The 20,386-nt window shown below is 33.8% G+C and overlaps 1 protein-coding gene, 1 long non-coding RNA gene and 1 pseudogene across 3 annotated transcripts in view; 1 reads left to right on the top strand and 2 right to left on the bottom strand.

Annotated features, from left to right (window-relative positions):
* The window catches only part of LOC126976422 (syndecan), a 319,751-nt gene that overhangs the window by 24,116 nt on the left and 275,249 nt on the right, over positions 1–20,386 (bottom strand). The window lies entirely within an intron of this gene.
* On the top strand, positions 2,459–3,828 carry LOC126976413 (putative nuclease HARBI1; annotated as a pseudogene).
* LOC126976450 (uncharacterized) lies at positions 3,999–5,975 on the bottom strand. Its single transcript, XR_007731911.1, has 5 exons — positions 5,343–5,975; positions 5,037–5,237; positions 4,875–4,949; positions 4,706–4,777; positions 3,999–4,277 (listed from the first exon to the last, which is right to left on the bottom strand). It is a non-coding gene; the product is annotated as an uncharacterized LOC126976450 (long non-coding RNA).

The following is a 20,386-nucleotide window of genomic DNA, read 5'->3' as shown; positions in this document are numbered from 1 at the left end:
AATGCAGTAAACAAATATTATTTATTATTTACAAGCATCACTCTTCTCTTCTTCTCCCGTATAGCGCCTCCTCGGTATGTCATTTTGTGTATGAGAGATTTGAAATATCTCAATAAATATTATAATTTCTAACAACTTAATTTAAAAAATATAGCTCACTGGTATAATTGGCCTCTGTGTTCGCGATATGTATATATGTATATTTCGTCTGTCTTAACAAGATTAGATACAATTATAGTTTCTTGTGTACTTCAGGTGTCGTGTGCAAGTAGTTGAAAAAAAAAAATCAAATTCCAAATTTCTATATTTGATCTTAAAGTATATATACAAAATTACTGAAATCTACTTATTAAAGCAATTTACAATTAAGCCTTATATATGTAGGTGTCAGAAAACTTATTTCTACAACCCTATCTACGTATTGAGGGATAAAAACTTTATTATGCCTAAAATAACTAATACATGAGGTTTGTGGGGGGGGGGGGGGGGGGGGGATCCAGGAAACTAGGAAAACCTGGCTATTTGCTATTGATATAACGTAATATTACTCGTAACCTATCACTTAACCTAACTCAAGACTAATGACTAGAACTTAAAACTAACTTAAAAACTAAGGTAAATAAATACATAGATATGTATACATATATATATATATAATATATAAATATAAGAGGGGTGTGGCGAGGGGGATCTTGGGAAAGGGAAGGAGGCAAGTAGTTGATGAAGTATGAGTGACAGAGTGGGTAAACGGAGTAATATTAGAGTAATATTAGGAAATCTGGCGTCGACACCTTGGTATAAATAACGTTAGGAAGGTGGGAGGGAGTAAAGCGCTAAATGTGACATTGTATGACAAGGGACAGAAGGGATTACAATGCTTTGTAAAATCGCATCAGACAGTCAAAGAGACGTGGGAATCTGAAAAGGATATCACTTAACGGATCGCCTAACCACGAGCAACCACTGCACGGCTTCGATCCGTATGGCAATCACGGAAACTGACACGGAGAGTTATGTTCAAAATATTGCGGTTCAACGTGAAGACCGCAGAGTTGAACGTTTTACTTGACTAAAAAATAGAGCTCTGTTAGCTGAAGCACGAATTCAAATTGTCATATACGACAATTTGCTCTAATGAATAAAAAATAACTATATATAAAACAACTACATCTAAAAAGTGGGGGATTGCAATTAGACCATGATTGGCACTGAAAATATCAAAAAATTATGTTGCCGGTTATTTTAAATGTTTTCAGAATTAAAATACAATGTAGTCCATTTGTCAACCATAGCTATCTAATAAATTATATTATTTAAAAAAGCTTTTTTAAAATATTTATAAAAAAAACCTACTTATAGAAATTGAATAAAGAAATGATCCAGTTATAGATAATTCTACGGAACCGGGTATTCGGAGGTTGTCAGGTTAAATCCTGTATAATCTATGGACATAAATCGAATCAAATCAAAATCACTTTATTCATGTAGGTCAAGGAAATGACAATGTCAAAAGTGTTCTTTTCTTTTTATATTTGCCGCGACTTGGGAAAGGGTTAAGCTTTATTGAGAAGAAGTGGCGAGAAACTAATTGCCACTCTTAATATCTATAGTTTGCCGTTTCAAATTTAATTTGAATCCGTTGTATATTCTCATAAACTTGTGTTTCAAATAAAAATTTTACTAAAAAATTTGCCCTTTACAATGCGAATGAAAGTATAAAGTACAGTAGGTATGGTAATTATCATGAATCGACACGGGAACTTAATTAAGACGCTCGCCCCACCGACTGAACGGTAACGGCAGCAATTGATTTCCAATGAAGTGTAAAATTAAGCATAATGGAATGACTACGAATAATGGCCTCTCCATTTTGATAAATTAATTTATTTCTATTGACAATAATTTTCCAAATCATTTCCTCCATAACGATACTTGAGAGGAAACCCCTGTCTGTTTATATTATTGTTACGGGTCATTGCAGCCGATATCAATACCATCTTTGTGCTGCAGAAGAAGGCTATTCGCGCTATTTATAACCGAGGTTTAAATTTCGTCGAGAAAAATTTAAAGAAATAAAGATTTTAACTTTAGCATTAGAATATATTCTTGATAATGTTATGTATGTGCATAAGTGAATCTGTGATAATCACAAAGTTAATACTAGCATCAAAAACAATCCTAAAAGTAAAAAATATAGTATATAATAAAGAAAATATCCAAAAATTATGTAATGCAGGTAATTTTTAATATTTTCAGAATTAAAATACTGTTATTGTTACTATTCGAGTTAGCAACTTTTATCGGGCGATAGGGACAACTACTAGGGACTAGGGTGTGTTGCTTTTACAACATTATCCCAGAAAATATACAAAACAAATGTTACGAAATTCAAAAGAATTGTTAAAAAACGTTTTTGTGGTAAAGGTTCCATAAATAAATGACTTTCTTAGTGATACCACACTTACACCCATATTCTAAGTCGTAAACTCATGATTTCCTCGACTCGACTCAACCTCACTGAGGGGTTTTCATATTCACAGTTGTAATTTTTGTCCTTACCTCAAACACCTTCCTCACTCGAGGTGAGTTTGAGTCGAGGAACCAACTGTCAAATGTAAGGTTGATCGCCATCTACCTTGAGGAAGTTTATAAGTAATTGTTAGCTACAAAAGACATTATTTCATTAATTTTTTATAATGTCTTTCGAAAGTTTTATTGAATATATGTACGATAGTCCTTACGACTACTTATCGCGACGATATTTACGAGATGCAGAAAATCCGATGGAAATTTATGATGAAAATGAATTTCGAATAAGATTCCGCTTCACCAAAAATATTGTGGCAAGCTTTTTGTTACCCCTGCTCTTCCAAAATACTGGAGACAGCAATCGTGGATTGCCGATTCCACCCGTGATCCAAATAGCATTTTAGCAAGGCAGCAGCCTTACGATTTTACGCAACTGGAAACTTTCAAGTAAGTATTCTTATAACTTGTCTACATTCATAAAATTGCAATACAAAGCTTTGTATGTATACATTTTTACTTTAATCGGTATTTTTACAGATTGTTTGCGGCGACTTCCACCAAATAAGTCAATCAGTCGTTTCAAAGATTGTGGCCAATGTATCGAAAGCTTTAACTTTAAAAATAAGGCGCTTCATTAAATTTCCTGACGTCCCTGAGCGAGCTAATGTGAACATTCAATTTCATCGTGTTGCTGGATTTCCTGGGGTTATTGGATGCATTGATTGTACCCATATTCCAATAAAAAATCCAAACCGACAAAACGGCGAAGTATTTCGCAATCGTAAAAGTTGGTTTTCAATTAATGTGCAAATAGTATGTGGCCCTCGGATGGAAATATATGATATCGTAGCACGCTGGCCTGGATCTGTCCATGACTCTAGAATATTTAATAATAGCAGGTGTTATATGAGATTTGAAGAAGGGGAAATTGCAGGTTTACTGATTGGTGATAGTGGTTATGCACAGTCACCATACATGTATACACCAGTCCATAATCCACAATCACAACCTGAATTCAAATATAATAGGGCCCATATCAGTACTAGAAATATTATAGAAAGGTTTAATGGTGTATGGAAAAGAAAATTTGCATGTTTGAATAGAAAACTGCAAAATAATCTGTCAAATACATGTAATATTATAGTGGCATGTGCTGTGCTACATAATATTAGTATTGAGACCAATCAAGAAATGATTGAACCCTTAACCAATCTTGCTGTAGTTCCAGTACCTCACACTGGTGATACAGCATGAGGTAGTGTTATAAGGGCTGCATTTATAGCAAGACATTTTAGTTAACACCTACATCTTATTATGTTTTTATATATACATTTTTTTATATGTTTATTTTTTTAAACGTTACTTTAAGGAAAATTAAAATATTAATCTTTACTATTATTGTTCTATTAATAAGTTTGTTAAATACTGTTCACAACTAAATTTTTAATGATTTATAAATGAATGAATACTAAGCAATAAAGTTTTTTATTACACAATAGAATTGAAATAAACATATACATACAACCTAATACTAAATTAATTTTCAAAATTTTTATTTTTAAATATTCTTAAACTTAATTCAGCCTCTTCTCTTTTGGCTCTATTGCAGAGGAGAAGTTCCTCTGCAGCTTCTCTCTCAGTTTTGGCTTTGAGAAAAATCTCCTCTTCCCTTTTCTGAGATTTTCCATATGTTTGTTGACGGATATGAAATTCTTCTTGAATCACTCTGGTCCGTATATTTCTTGACTCTGAAATGTAAATCATATAATAAGACCTATATTGTAAATGTAAAACAACAATTTCAGACATTTATTGATTTTTTTTTAAATAATAACAATAGGCCTGTGGTCTCCGTCTCTCTAACCATACCATCAATAGAGAACAAGTTAAACTGTCGACCCAGTCACTACCACTAACAACTGATAATAAATGTAAAGAGTTGCAATAAGTTATCTAAGCCCATCAACCAGTATTTAATCAGCATGGCGAGTTGAGGCTCTATATCCCCTATCTTCAAATAATAAGAAAAGACACCAGTGATGAACAGTCAGACATTAATTAAGTGGTTGATTATGGCAACTATTTTGCCTATCATAATGTGTTCAGGTATAACATTTTTTTTATTTAATTGAATGTACATTCATTTTAAACTTTGACAAAATATTTTTATAACTACCATGTGATGGAGCTGCACTATAATCAGTCAACCGGGACTCTGTCAAATGTGGAGGAGTGTTTATAATGTTTTCTGTAAAATTACGTATAACATTAATACTTAACAATAAACATAATATATAATAACATAATATTATTTTTTATAATTTTAAAAAGGTTGGTTATTTTACCTCTTTCTGACACATGTTCAACTGCTGGTACTTGAGATGACATGTCTAACAACATCACATTATCAATTTGGATTACTGCCAAACAGAAAAACAGTCATAAAAAATCACAAATGGCAATAAACTTAAAGCAGTAAGTACCAGAAGTACTTTAATGTTATTTACCTGCACTACAAGGTATGTTATCACTGTCGATTACATCTGCCAACTCCACATCTGTCTGTTCAGCGAGAGCATCCTCCAGTACAGGTACTAGGTATGTAAGCATTAGAGGAACCACCACCGGTCCTCATCCTTTCCCTTTTCTCTAAGGCCAATATATTTTTACGCCTGGTCCCAACATTTTTTAAGTTGAGCTTCAGTCCTCTAAAAATAAAGTGATAAAGAAATAATTGCTCAAATGTTTCGTAAAGTTTGCCTTAAGTGAATATAATAGAATAAAATATATTTTCAACTACAGTAAGTACTTACTTTTGAATTCGTTTCTATGGCATTGTACTCCTCTGTTAGGCTAAGCCAGGGATTTTTTTTAGCCACTGCGCTCCCCATAGTGGCTATTGAATTTAATTTGTATTTTATCACTAACTCCTGCAGACAAATCTTTTCGGCTTCATTGAAAAGCTGTCTTCCAGTTGCAGTCATTTTAAATAATTGCTCAATAAGAACAACACACGATTGAATTCACTTGTATACTGCGAAGCGAACAAAATATTTTCTTCTCCAAGCCACCCACTTCACAAATATCACAGTATTTTTTGCGCAAAACATGGGTTTTGTTTTCAAGTGCATTTAAGGAATTCGAATTACGCTGCGTTAATATTTGTTTATTTATGTGTTCGCTTTCATTTGACACTTCACTAATCACTTGACACAAGAAGTTGAAAGCCACAGATAAAAAATCGTCAATAATAAGGTTAGCATTCCTCCAAACGATGACGTAATTCATGAGTTTTACCTCGACTCACACTCATTCGAGGAACCTCATGAATTCCTCAAACTGACAACTATGAATACCAAACTTGAGTTCCTTTCAAGTCATTCCTTGAGGCCTCCTCGACTGAGTTCGAGTCGAGGGACTTTCGAGGTAACGACTTAGAATATGGGTGTTAGGGAATGAATCGACCACCCTCAGGCCCTTTAATAATAAATTTTTATTGTACGATTTACATTGTTATTCATATTTTTATAAATAAGAGCCCTTCGAGTTTCTTGCGCACGTTCTTCTCAGGTCTGAGGCACACTATTTTGAATGGGTGGTAATTTTTGGTGTTCAATAAGTGATTTTAAATCCTATTTTGAATAAAAATATTTGAATTTGCATATATTATGATGAACTTCATTGATTGACTGGTGATAATTCCTTTTTTATTTGACGCGATATTTTGTTGTCTTTGCAGAACAATGTTTTCAGGTGTGAAAAGAGATTAAATGTTTCGGAAACAAGGCGATTTTTAATCGTAATCCTCAGTTCCTCACTCATGAAAAAATATGCATAGAATCAAGAATGTAAAGAAACATTTATAAAAGAAGTCACACAGATTCAGATCACAGTAGGATGCGTTAAACCGGGTCGCGTGCACCATTTTTTTAACAAAACATGTTAAAAAAATATGATAACATAACAGCCCGGCCGCTGCATCTGTTTTTGTTTCATTTCAAAAATGAGTTCCGACGAAGTGCATCTAGCTTTTTGTATTTATTTTTATGATCTACCAATGTAACATCCCAAAGTACCATCCATTCTGTTATCAGTTGTATAAAAAACAAAGTATTTTCTTAATTCCACTCCATCACAAACAAACCAAATAGAATTATCGCTAACTACGAATGATAAATACGTCTTCATTCAGTAAACGCTTACAAATTATGCGTTAATTTCCCTCCCTTTAAGTTATTCGTTTCTCGCGGTAAACATGTTAACAAAACTGTTAAGCCACGTCCCTAATCTGTTTATAAAACATGTTTTTGTGTGAACAAACACGAGAACACGACGCAGCGGACGCGGCTTTAGAATTGGCTTAACGGAGAGTTCTATTTTGTTTCGCCACCAGTACACTGACACGTGGTTGTCAAAACTTGCGCACACAATAAAGGAGTTGTCAGAAACTGGAAAGACAATCATGACGCGAATATATTTACAAAGTTCTAACTCTTTGTGCTCCTTGCCCGGATAAACTGAACTGGCAAAGTATTTAAACTTTCGATATTGGCTTCTACAAAAGAAAAAGGTCTTTATTTAAACATGCAACTTTGTTATATTTTGATTCTGCTATGATTTATAAGGTTCCGTTGTTTTACAAAACAAATGTACTATCATTCTATGTACTTATATTGCATTTTCTTTTAGTAATTTATTTTAATAGTATATAGGCTTTTTGTTATTTATGTTTTTATACTATATAGGCAAAGAAAATAAAATATCTATAAGTAGAACGTCTTCGCGATAAGGCGCCAGAAATGGGAAGATGCTGTGCTGGGAGGGGGGGAGAGGAGTGTCCTTAGCACTTCTGAGTTATCGATTCAGAAAAATTTAATAGGAAAATATTTTTTTTTCAATCTGCCAATTATTAAAATGTATAAGAGCTTTATGCAATGTCAGTCCTCTAGAATCGTGTAGACCATTATTCAAAAAGCAACGTCTGTTAACGCTTACTGGTCTATATATATTATAAATTTGTATGTTCATTAAAAAACATGGTAAACTTTTAAACCAGCAAAGGACTATTCCATATTAGGATTAAGAGATCCAACTCGCCTTCTGATGCCTTACTGTAGAACAGCGCTTCATCAAAATAACGCAAATGTTATGTGTATTAGGGTCTTTAACCACCTTCCAAAGAATATAAGAGAGATGCCTAAAACATTAATGCAGAAAAAATTTAAATTATGGCTAATAGATAAATGCTTTTATAGTTTAAAAGAATTCTTTAGCCAAAATAATAGTATTTAAATGTAATTTTTTGAGAGGCACCTACAAACTAATGTTTATTTTATATTATATTACTGAATTAAAGCTATGTAATGTGTTTTAATGACGTATAAATTTAAAAATTCCAATATTGACAATAAATATTTGTATGCCGATATATTGGCGAATTGTGCTGTACACCAATTAATTGTTAACAACTATGTTACCACGATTCATACAAATAAATCATTTCATTTCAGTTCATTAATTATTTCCAAATAGGTAAGTCAAATATCAAATTTCGGTGGAACGATAATATCACTCCTAAGGATGCCTCGCGTTGAGGAGAATCATGTGTCAAAATTTATCAAGGTTTCACATTAACAACTAATCCACTGGTTCTATCGAGAATTCAGCGGGATCCGATTCTTCAGTACAGGCCGCGTTTAACCCCTCTGTAATGTCTATGCCTTGTGGGCGGATGGTGATGCAAGCTGCATATAAATTTACAAAAGATTCATAACAATAACTTTTTAAAGAATGAGAAGGTATCCAAAACGTTACAGAAGTTTAATGCGTCTTTTAAATTTTATGTTTCAAGAAGATCCGATGTTGACATCCCTACATAAGTTGATTATTAACTAATCAATTAGACTGTCCATTACTTCTATCCATGATTGGATTATGTGTACCACCTCATAATTGTCGTATTAGTACATATCTGACAGTACATGTACGATTTTTCAGAAACAATTATGGCTCAAATTCACCTATCCAACTTATTTCATAATTATATATCAATAAATTCCATACTAATAGTAGGAGATATAAATATTAATACATTTGGCAATTTTAAAAAATACGCTTTTGAACCCATAATATTTTGTAATTGTATATCTAGTTAGTACGTCTTTATAATAAATAAAAAAAAAATAAGTCTAGCACTACACTTGTGTGAATCAACGCTAATAAGGAATATGTTCTACTTACTAGGGCCGCGCTAAGTACTTTGATACAGGTATGTGGAATTGATGTCTCATTAATTCTTAATATTATCTAACTCTTGATCGCTTATGGCTTGAAATACCGCCATGCAATTAATAAAACTGTAGTTTAATCTACGAAGGATTGAAAGTGTTCCGTTATTATTATTGAACCAACGTTCAAAAATAGTGAAATAATTTCGCAAAACAGACGTTTCATTTTAATTGGGACATAAAAAAAATTACACACTAACCCCCTTATTCGTAATAGTCTGCTAACATAAAGCATTGCTAATTCTCACTCTGTCTTCTTCTATTGACCTAAGTCAGAATGAGAAAGAACACTCCTTAGCGGCTGTTATAAGTTAGCAGACCATTATGAATAAGGGGATAAATGATTACATTACAAAAAGAAATAACATAAGCGGTACTAAACGCCTACTGCAATATCCATACGGGTTATTTCATAAGTTTTACATTAAAAGAAGAAGAATCTCTATTAATTACGCAGTAATCAAGAGGTTATTAAAACCGTATATTGCTTGCAATGTTATTATGAGATAAGATTAGATAATAAGTCTCCATTGAGAATAATTAATTTAATAATAACGAGATTAATTACATTGATGCTGTTTCAAGAATGATGAAATTCAAGCCATAATAAAAATTTATTTTGTAAACAATCAAAAATAAATGCGCTTGTTTCTGTTGACAAGAATTATAAGTACCTTGAATAAGACCCAAAAACGTAGAGTACACTAAATGTCAAACAAACCCGCTTCCAAAAGTAGCAATTAATCCGACGAACAAAAGCGCTTAAGCCTTAATTACCTTGATTTGATTTACGAGCAATAGTAACGTATAAATCACAGGAGCTCAGCTGTAATGACAGTTTATCCCATCAGTAAGAGTATTCTGCGGACCAGAGGCGACATCTCGGACTTATCTTTGCCCAGCACTACTTTAAGGATTTTCTCTTCGGCCAATTACATAGAACATCACTTACGGAATTATGTTATAAACTTGGTATAAAGGTATAACTGAGAATAAACCAAGTTTAAGCAAAATATTGACTATATCGCTGACAACAGTGTCAATACCTACTAATATTATAAATGTGAATGTAAGTTTGTTTGTTACGCTTTTACGCCGGAGCTACTGAACCCAGTAGCTCCGGCGAACAAATTTCATCAAAATCAACCGATTTGATGAAATTTGGTCCAGCGATAGACCGGAGCTTGGGAAAGGACATAGGCTACATTTTATCCCGGAAAAATCCATAGTTGAACTGAAATTCACCTCGATGAGCTATAACGATACCAATAATAGATTTAGTTTGCCATAGCAATCTTACTCGAAATAAGATTCATATATTATGTTGGGAACGGGAGCGAAAACGGGAACCGGAACTGGAATAGGACATGAGGTAATCATCAATTCTAAACTTGCTTATTATTTTGTAAAATCCTTTGTCTACGCGGACGTAGTCGCGGGCATCAGCTAGTACAATGATAACTTTGAAGTTTTATGAATAAACGTACGTCGGAATAAACCAATCATATGGAAAATGTCTATATGTAAACATTTTTATGTTTTCCCAACCCAGTAGTCCTGAAACGTAACAATAATAATACAGAATTACTGCAATGTTATTAACTAAATTAAATCACGAAGGAGACCAGTAGGAGGCTGCATTTTACCAGTAGGAGGCTGCATTTTACCAGTGGGAGGCTCCTTTGCACAGGGTGCCGGCTAGATTACGGGTACCACAACGGCGCCTATTTCTGCCGTGAAGCAGCAATGTGTGAAAATTACTGTGTTTCGGTCTGAAGGGCGCCATAGCTAGTGAAATTGGCAAATGAAACTTGACATCTTATGTCTCAAAATGACGAGCGCAATTGTGGTGCCGCTCAGAATTTTTGGGTTTTTCAAGAATCCTGAGCGATACTTGTACATTATAATGGGCAGGGCGTATCAATTAGGTACCTGTCTAACGTCCTGCTAGTCTCATCTCAATCTCGTTCAAAATAAGCTCCTTTTCATAGCATATGAGAGTCAGCAAATATATCTAAGTATGGTTTAATCATTTAATGTATTTAGCGGTATTAAAGTTATTCTAGGACATGCAAAATCTAGCTAAAAGGTGATGAACGCCTAAATTATTTCCAAATCCTGGTAAATTATATTAAATTGAATATTATCTTAAAAATATTGTACATCTCATAATTAATAAAGGTACTAGTTAACCTATCATCCATGATAAATGCTTTTTAATTTCTTTCGTATTAACGAAGTAAATATTCAATTTTTACAACAATTGTATTTTGTGATGGAAAGTAAACATAATAATATTTTTGTTACTAGTAACAAAGGTTTCTTTAAAAATGATTAAAAGCACACGAACACCGGACCGGTAGATTCAGCGGCGGGAGAAGTGGCGAACAAAACAGAGGTGAGATTACGCAAATTTCGCCGGCGGCGGGCAAAAGTGGAATAATAATGGTGTCGGATTCTGTGACCTTAAATGATGCTGTAGGGTGTCTTTGTTGATAAATTTCACTTTTTTTTGTTAATGGTTCTCGTTCTACCCTCGTATTTTTATGGGATTAAAAGCACACAATGGATTTGTTTTGATGACAATCTAAACAAAACTCTAAAAGACTTGGAGATTACTTTACTATGTGAAATTCGGCAAATACATTTTTTTTAGGTTTATAAGGGACGAGACGAGCAGGACGTTCAGCTGATGGTAATTGATACACAGGATTCTTGAAAAGTCCAAAAATTCTGAGCGGCTCCACAATTACGCTCGTCATCTTGAGACATAAGATGTTAGGTCTCATTTGCATCCACTGCAAAGGAGCCTGCCACTGGTCCCACACAAAAAAATCTTGTATATTTAATTATCATGTTATCGTGATACAAATAAGCTCAATTCATGAATTTTTAAACATACAATATGTTAAAATATAAAGTCAATTGGCCACAACTAGGCATCGAAAGACTTACATAATAATATGTGTTGCACATTCGTCCATCAAATTCAAATTCAAAAACACTTTATTCATGTAGGTCACAAAAATGACACTTATGAATGTCAAAAAATATATATAAATATTGTTTCTTATTGAATTTACCGCTACTTCGTAAAGGGTTGAGCTAATGAGAGGAAGTAGCAAGAAACTCATTGCCACTCTTTTAAGTCAAGATTTACATTTTAGTTGTTTTACAAATCATTTCAATTACAATATATGCAAAGTGACGCAACAAAAATACTCAAAAGTCAAAAACTGAAAGGCTTACATGAGTAAGTCAAAAAAAGAAAAAAAAAGTAAATTAATACTTATAAACACAAGAGTTATTGAGTATAGTAGATGCATCAATCCACACATACCGTGAATAAATAGAGGCATTATGTGAGCATTTCATAAAATAAAATATATAATAAATTTAACTTTAAAGGAAATAATAATAATAAAAAAAACACATCAAGCAGACCTCCCGGTAACAAGATCATCCAGCCCCCACGAGTAGCACCCGTTCACGAGCATGACGCATGGACCAGCCATCGCCTCCCTCGACCATATTTCCATCAATAGCCTTTATTGCTGGCCGTTGCACTGTTGTACTATTAAGGGATACTAATAAAAATGCTATTCGAAGTATACTTGATAGATGTACTAAAAGTTTCTTCGCACAAGTACTTGTGGTTTCTGTACTAACGGCAGCTACAGTAAAAGTATTTTTTGGGAATCCTGTTTTCGCAGACCATTCAACCGTGATTCAAGCACAAAGACTGCCAACAGATTGTGAACTATTTTCCTCGGACCCTTTATAGAAAAATCATATAAAAGTCGGACCCACGTATATTATTTGAATAATACAAATAGTTTCGAAATCTCGTAGACCCGGGCGTGAAGTGAATTCTAAAGGGTCGAAGGGGATTGCCATTTTCCTATGTCACGGCCCTTTTTACATTAGGTTTTTTATCGATATACATTAGTGCGGGGATTGTACGGTACCGATATTATTTATAACCCCTTTTCTATTCCATTACATATATGAACATAATGGAATAAAATTAGTAATTATTTTTATGTATATGTAGATAAATTATTGGAAATCCTTTTACTCTTTTAATCAATTTTTTTCTTTCGTAAATCAAATCAAAATCACTTTATTAATTTAGGTCAAATAAATGACACTTACGAGTACGAATGCCAAAAGTCATACCTTTTACCATTTACCACGTTCAAAACCGTGTTGAAGGTGCGATAAAATTTCCATGACATTTTTTTTTATTATTAGGAAAAGCAATAACTACAAAGTAGGTACATAAAGAAATAACATAAAAGTCTAATAAAATTGTAGTGAGATACGCTATCCACATCTTACTATGTAAAACTTTGAGGTAGATATTCAATGTTAGGTACAAAAAAAAGTTTATGCAATACTAACTGAAACTAAAGAGAAATAATCAATGTTCTTAACATTATGGCTAGTTGGAGTAAATTAAATTAATAAAAATCAAACAATAAACACAAAAAGAAATAATTATCGACTTGTGTCGATAATATAATAGACATATAATCATTACAAATGTACACTAAATTATGTCTATATTTAAAGTATTAACCTAAAGTACTTATGATGTTCAGTAGGTATTTAAAAGTATGTATGTAAATAAATCAAATATTATCCAGTATTTTTTTTAATTTGGCACTTGAACTGGCTCTCGGATAAATGCAAAATATCAACACTACCGAATTCGTTGTTGTAATTGTCAACGAATTGATGCAGAGGTGATCTTATTCCTGCATTAGTACGAAATTTACCAGTTGCAAAAAGTTTACGATTACACAGTCCTCAGATATGGGCTGTTCTAGGAATAACATAAATTAATTTGTTGGTCAATTCTGTATGTAACCATGTAACTTTTAAATCTCTCCTCCATTTACACAAATGAGTTATTGCAGTATAAAGTTTGCCATAATTAAATTCCTACCTTATCCAAAAGCCATATTCTCTAGAAGCGGGCTGAAATGAAAGCTTTGTTGAAATTATGACGTCATTTGTCGCGCACGTGTGGCCATGCAGGTGATTTAAGTCATTTAAGCGTGTTCACATTAGCAGTTAAACACCGTGACTCGACTCAAGTTATGGTACGGACGTGTTAACTGAAGATTCTATTGCACTTCTGCAATGCTGAGCTGAACAATTAAATTTAATATTTGTTATGGCATGCCAATTGAAATAGAAAGAATTTAATGGTTTATGAATATTTATTTCTCATAAGAATTCACATTTCAATTACTGAGAAGACTTAAAATATCTTCAAAGTAAAAAACGCATAAGTAACAAATGTGTTCACTAGTATCTAATAGCCCACCTATTAGCCATACATTTCATAATATCAACTACTTTACAGTAATAAAATAAAATTATTTAGTTATAATATGACAAAAATATATGAAAATAAGTGAGTAGTCAGAAGCCACTAGAAAAATAAATAAAACATTATAGCACAAAGAGCGTAAACAGAACCAGATCGCGCGACACTTTCTAGAAGAATCATTGAAATTGTCTTTCTTCCCTTTCGTGGGGTTTTTTTTTGCTTTCACAATAATTCAAAACAATTTATTGCGGGTTGGTTCTCACATCAGCGCGGCGTCCCAAATATCGCAGTGTCTGAAGACGAAGGTTTTCAATAGCGTGAGTTGCCTGTGATGAGGAAGTACATGGTGGCTCAGAGGGTAATGAAGATGGCTATGCTCGGAGTTTCCCTGCGAGATCGAATCAGAAATGAGGAGATCCGTAGGAGAACCAAAGTCACCGACAGATGGCCGGTGGGGCAGAAAAGTTCTCGAATGGTCAAGATCGCTGTAATACGTTGGATGAGGGCAGTGCAAGACCGATCGTTGAGAAGATCTTTGGGGGACGCCTTCTGGCTGATAATGATTTATGATGATGGTTCTCGCAACAGAACAGAAATAACTAGAGCTCATCTAAACTCACAAAGATGTTGGAAACCTTATTTTTTTATTAATTGAATAGGTAACACACCCAATACAAACAAACCTAATTATTTATAATGGGAATGTTTGTTAAGCTTTCATTTCTTAACTGCTCAACCGATCTTAATGAAAATTCACACACGCTGCCAGGGATATAGAAATGGAAATTAAATAAAATTGTATCCACAATTTTTTACAGAAATCTCGAGGGAACGCAATAAGAATCTTAGGTCGGGAGCACATAATATAATGAACGACAAAAAGGAAGCTATGAACTGAGCTTGGAAGAGTATGTGCAGCAAGGGAAAAAAGTCCGTCTTTTTTTCCGGAGAAGCGATATTTTTATCTAGCTTTACTTCGCCGTTGGTCTATGGATGTGAATAAGGCTTAATACGAACGAAGTCACACACAGAAGGTAACTATCGTTGACTTTTCTGTCCCAGTAAACATATCAACGGTAAATTACCTTATCGGTACATTCTGTCTGTCAATAGGACGAAGTATAGCTTACCAGCGATGAAAGTTTGTATGGAAATTTCAATTCACGCATCCCAATATAAGGCGATAAGAATGACGGGTATATTGGGACAGCTTCAGATTATTGACAGCTAATTACTGACAGTGGAAGGTAGTAATTTATCTCCATCAGTAGATAGTATATTGGGAACGGCCGTAAAATAACACATGTTTCTCAGGGTGCAGTGTTAGTTGCCTTAAACATACTTCGAAAACATACAATGGGCTTCGTCAGGAGTGTGTCACTCCACGCTTCTGGTGCTCATATACACACATACCTTCGGGCGCGTGGAATCCTTGGTCGGTTGTCAACTGCTCAATTCGACGTGCGTGTCGTTTTTATTTCAGTACCATTATTATAACTACTTTATACCAAAGTAGATACTTTGAATAATAATTAAATAAGGACTAGGGATAGATATCCCTAGTCCTTATTACTCTTTTTTTATAAAAATAAGGGTCGAGACGAGCAAGACGTTCAGCGGATGGTAATAGATACGCTCTGCCCATTACAATGCACTGCCGCTCAGGATTCTTGAAAACTCAAATTTTGTGAGCGGTACTACAACTGCGCTCGTCACCTTGAGACATAAGATGTTAAGTCTCATTTGCCCAGTAATTTCACTAGCTGCAGCGCCTTACAGATCGAAACACAGTAATATTTACACATTACTGCTTCGCGGCAGAAATAGGCGCCATTGTGGTACCCATAATTTAGCCAGCTTCCTGTGCAAAGGAGCCTCCTACTGGTAACCTTACTTGTTTAGTAGTAATGAATTACACACACGGTAGGTAATGAGGAACTGGGTAAATAACTAGTAAATCTGAACGTGAAAATGGTGCCTGCTTTTTTTAAGGCGTCAATAGTACGTATGAGTAGATCGTAGCACAGAGTAGGGGTGGACACTTGCATATCGTATTGTCAATCATATAATTTATCAATATGTTAAATGTCAATCGCAGCTGCGAGAAAAGCACCTTATTAATAGGCAGCTAAAGTAGATTTTCATTAAAATATTTAAGTAAGTGACACTTCTGAACCAGTACTCTATATTCTGTGGCTTCGTTGCTAATAATTGTTACCTTATTATGTCTTAGGTTTAATTATTTATAGTATACTAGCTGACTCAGCAAACGTTGTATTGCCATGCAAACTAATATAAAAAAAAAATTAGGGCAAAAAAACATTTATGTTGGCCGATTCGTTCTTTCGTTCCGAACATTTCCTACCAATTGCTTCAACCGTTTCGGAGGACTGTAACAAACACCGCGATACAAGAATTTTATATATTAGATTTTCAGTTCTATCAGGCGCTGTTATACTGAAATCAATAAATATATATCTGACACGGAAACATACTTTATAAAGTTTGTTGCAAACCTAATTGGAGTTGTAGTACATAGAAGGACTTATGGCTATAAAAACCCAGCAAACATTGCGCGCTGAGCTGCTTAGCTCGGATCAAGTAATGTTTACGATCGAAACATTTCTAAGTTTAAATAGAATCGACACATTCTGAACATTATAACTGACTTTTACTACACTAATAGCTGTGTCATCCATTATGAAAATTTGGAAACTGTACGTAGAATATAACTCTTATGATATATCTCTTATTAATATAAAACTTATATGGCGAAATTTTATTAATTATTATAGTCTAAGTGAAAGTCAAATATATACATATCTAATATATAAAATTCTCGTGTCATGGTGTCAAACTTTGAACTCCTCCGAAACGGCAAGTCGATTCTCATGAAATTTTGAGTGCATATTGGATAGGTCTGAGAATCGGACAACATCTATTTTTCATCCCCCTAAATGTTAAGGGTGGTCCACACGATTTTTTTTAATTTATTTGCCATTTTACTTTTAAATTTGTTTGATTATGAGTCAGCATTAAAGAATACATACAACTTCAAATTTTCACCAATCTACGATCAACAGTTACTTTTGTATCGCGATTTTAATATCGGCAATATAACGCTTGCTGGGTCCGCTAGTATATATATATATATAAATACCAAGGGGAAGACTACAACAGCTGTTTACTACAATTGTCACGAGGGGCTGCTGAAAACCAGTGTTGTGTTGGTGCCTTCTGCACTGACACAACAATATACTGAGTCAGCTCCTTTTAGCAGGGAATCACGCGCCGCACAGTTTATTTAACTTTGTTTGTTTATATTGTTAATAAAGTGTTTCTATTCTATTCTTAATAAACTTTTTTCAATTAGGCTTAAATTGAGCGCTTCTGAATCGTCACTAAAAATATTTCTTTAAAATAACTCAATTTACCATACTATGTTCGTAAAAAGTTGAGCTCGCGAGAAGAACATACAAGAAACTCAACGGCCACTCTTTTCAATCAAATGGAGTATTTTACAATGGCTGTAATATACATAAGAAATTAGTTTGTAAGGTGCTGCATCAAATATATGAGTCGTGTTAAAATAATATAAACTATTTCATAAAAAGTAATAAATAATGAACTCTATAAATATAAATGATCGTATATTGGATGCATCTAGAGAGATAAAGTTGTAATCATTGTTTAAGTAATGATGCTTCGAGAACATGATGGTCGTGATTACTGTCACAATTAGTAATTGCATCCAACAAATACAATGATTTTGCATTTATATATTTAGCAAATATATAGATAGCATTATAGATTTACGGCTGTTTTCAATAACGTATCTCTAGTTACGGATATATTGCTGTCACCGTTTAATGACAAGATCTATCCATAGTTATATCCAACATAGTTATAGTCCAATACTATCTGTCGATAGGTTATTGAAATGGAAGTAAGCGTTAAAGGAAATATTTGTCTAACTCTAGTAAGTTAAACTAAGGATAGATAGGTTATTTCAAAAGACATTTCATTCGTGTGTTCTGCTGTAATTGACTCATTTAAACAATTATTGTTAATTTGAATTTTTCATATGATCATCTCCCATATCAAATAACAAAAGTTTAGGTATTAGCAAATTTAGTAAATTAGAATTTAAATTATTTACGAACATAATTAAGTTAATGATTTACCTTTGTCTATGTTCGAAGAAGGGTTCAATTTAACCCCTTACTATTTAGAGCACGATACAATAAACAGGATTAACCATTCAAACTTAATTTCCAGTTTCATTATTTATATCTTTAATTTCTACCTATTCTGCAGGCTTTGTACGTATTCACAGGTAGGTTTAAATTGTCAGATGATCAGGTATCTTTATTTATTTTAATTGAGTTATATGGGGCTTAGTCAGTAAACAAAATTGAAGTACTAAATTATCACATGCACCTCGTAAGGTATTTGAAACGAATTGATCCACATATTAAAGCATGCTCCTGAATTACGAATTTAAATATATTATATTTTCCACCATCTTTATGTTATTTTGTATTATATATGAACAACAAATGTTCTGTTGCAAAATCTTTTAAACTCATTATATCGGGACAAATTTAGATTTGTCTGTCTTTCAAACTTTTCATTAAGTTTCTGAAGAACAAGTATTGGGTATTTATAGAGGATCGATTGGACCCATAGATATAGAATATACTAGCGTGTCAGTCAGTGACAGCTGATACTGCGTAAAACAAGTTGATTTGTTAATGTGTGCCTTAGCTAGTGCCAGAGCTCATTCCAGGCGTGACTGACTGTTTACGACTTATCAATCAAAATTGGTTACAGTAACTTTTGATTTGATTCTATCTTGCTGTATCTCCGTTCGAGATGTTTAGTATATCCTATATGTGATACTTTAGTATATCGTAAGTCTATGAATGGACCACATTTTTACATACTACGATAATAATATTGACACACTTTACACAAATTATCTTGCCCCAAATTAAGCATATATAGCCTGTGTTATGGGTTACAAGACAATAATATATTTAATACAATATACTTACTTAAACATACATAAATTCATATAAACATACATAAATACATTAAGACATCCATGACTCGGAAACAAACATCCATATTCATCATATAAATGCTTGCACCTACCAGGGTTCGAACCTGGGACCTCTAGCTTAGTAGGTAGGATCGTTAACCACTCGGTTATACAGGTCGTAATACATGATACATTAAAAATGTCAGTGGGTAGCGGGGGGTGAAACTGCCGTAACCCGCTACCCGCTTACATCTTAGTACCCCGTCCCCGCCACCGTCTGACACCCTGTGGGACGGGCGCGCACATAGTTGTCGGACTATAGCATACTTACTTTTTGAATATAGTTATATCGTAGACCAATAATATCAACATTAAACACAATGTTGTTGTAATCCACGTGCCTTAAATCACTGTCTTTAAAAACAAGAGCATAATTATGATAAAACGTTCTTCTTCATACTCTGCATGAACTAAATTAAATAATTGAAACACATAAACAAGAGTTGATTATATCGCCATCTACGTTCTGAGTTTACCAACTAATGTGCGAACTAAACACATTAAAAGATTATTCTGAACGGTAGAGTCATAAAAGAGGCGAGACGCGAGCTTTCATTACAATTGCTGGTTTGCAGAGAGCAGTGTGCCAACAAACTTTACACGACTATACACTTAGGGGCTAAGCGAATATTTATAGAAAACAACTAAAGAGAGTTCAAGTTGAGAAAACCTGACTCAATTGAACTTTGCTATTAACTTTAAATGACTATTTTCTGACGTTGCTAACGTTGTTAAAATGGGACGATGTCCGGATTGATATATCTTCTACTGCATTTATCACGGGGAGTGTTCTGAAGAGCTGTTTGACCTGATTCCTGCCGCCGAATTCCACCTTCGCTCGACACGCCACAAATTGGAATTTCATCTCCACCATCTGGATGTGTGGCGGTTCTCCACAGTGCGGTTTTCAAAGAACTTTCTTCCACGTACTACAAAGCTGTGGAATGAACTTCCTTATGTGGTATTACCAGGACGATACGGCAGGGGTACAACTCTGCGTACGCGTTTATTAAGTTAAGAGTTTTCATTCAGTTATGTTTCGACCGCGCTTTGAATACAACGCCACGCAATGACAAAGTGTTCAGTGAAAACCTGCCCAAATAACAGTATATCCAAACTTAAAAA

Source organism: Leptidea sinapis, chromosome 40, assembly GCF_905404315.1.
Source record: "Leptidea sinapis chromosome 40, ilLepSina1.1, whole genome shotgun sequence".
Lineage (NCBI taxonomy): Eukaryota > Metazoa > Arthropoda > Insecta > Lepidoptera > Pieridae > Leptidea > Leptidea sinapis.
Note: the sequence above shows the minus strand (reverse complement) of the source record. Positions and strands in the feature narration are given on the sequence as shown.